The following is a 320-nucleotide window of genomic DNA, read 5'->3' on the forward strand; positions in this document are numbered from 1 at the left end:
GGGGGGCGTGGTCTAGTGTTGACGGTGGTATTGGTGGTTTTGCCTGAATTACTGGTATGGGAGGGGGGGGGGGTGAGAGAGAGAGGTTGGTTACCACGCCAAAGGCTGCAATGAGTGTGGGTGGGAAAAGGCTGCAGACCGGCCGTGAGCATGGGGGCTTACTGACGATGCCTATGTGTTAGTAGTGTTAGTGAAGACTCATTGGAGGGGGTGAGGGGTGGCTCTGCGTGAAAGGGCATTTTCCTTCCGATCTCGGACGATAAGACTTCGACGAACAAATGTAACAGGAGGACTTTCGGCTTTGATAATAATCAAACTTT

General features: G+C 52.5%; 1 protein-coding gene across 1 annotated transcript in view; it reads right to left on the reverse strand.

The window, feature by feature from the left end:
• The window catches only part of LOC119593848 (zinc finger protein 513-like), a gene marked incomplete in the record, with an annotated part of 3,947 nt that overhangs the window by 676 nt on the left and 2,951 nt on the right, over positions 1 to 320 (reverse strand).

Source organism: Penaeus monodon, chromosome 32, assembly GCF_015228065.2.
Source record: "Penaeus monodon isolate SGIC_2016 chromosome 32, NSTDA_Pmon_1, whole genome shotgun sequence".
In the NCBI taxonomy this organism is placed as follows: domain Eukaryota; kingdom Metazoa; phylum Arthropoda; class Malacostraca; order Decapoda; family Penaeidae; genus Penaeus; species Penaeus monodon.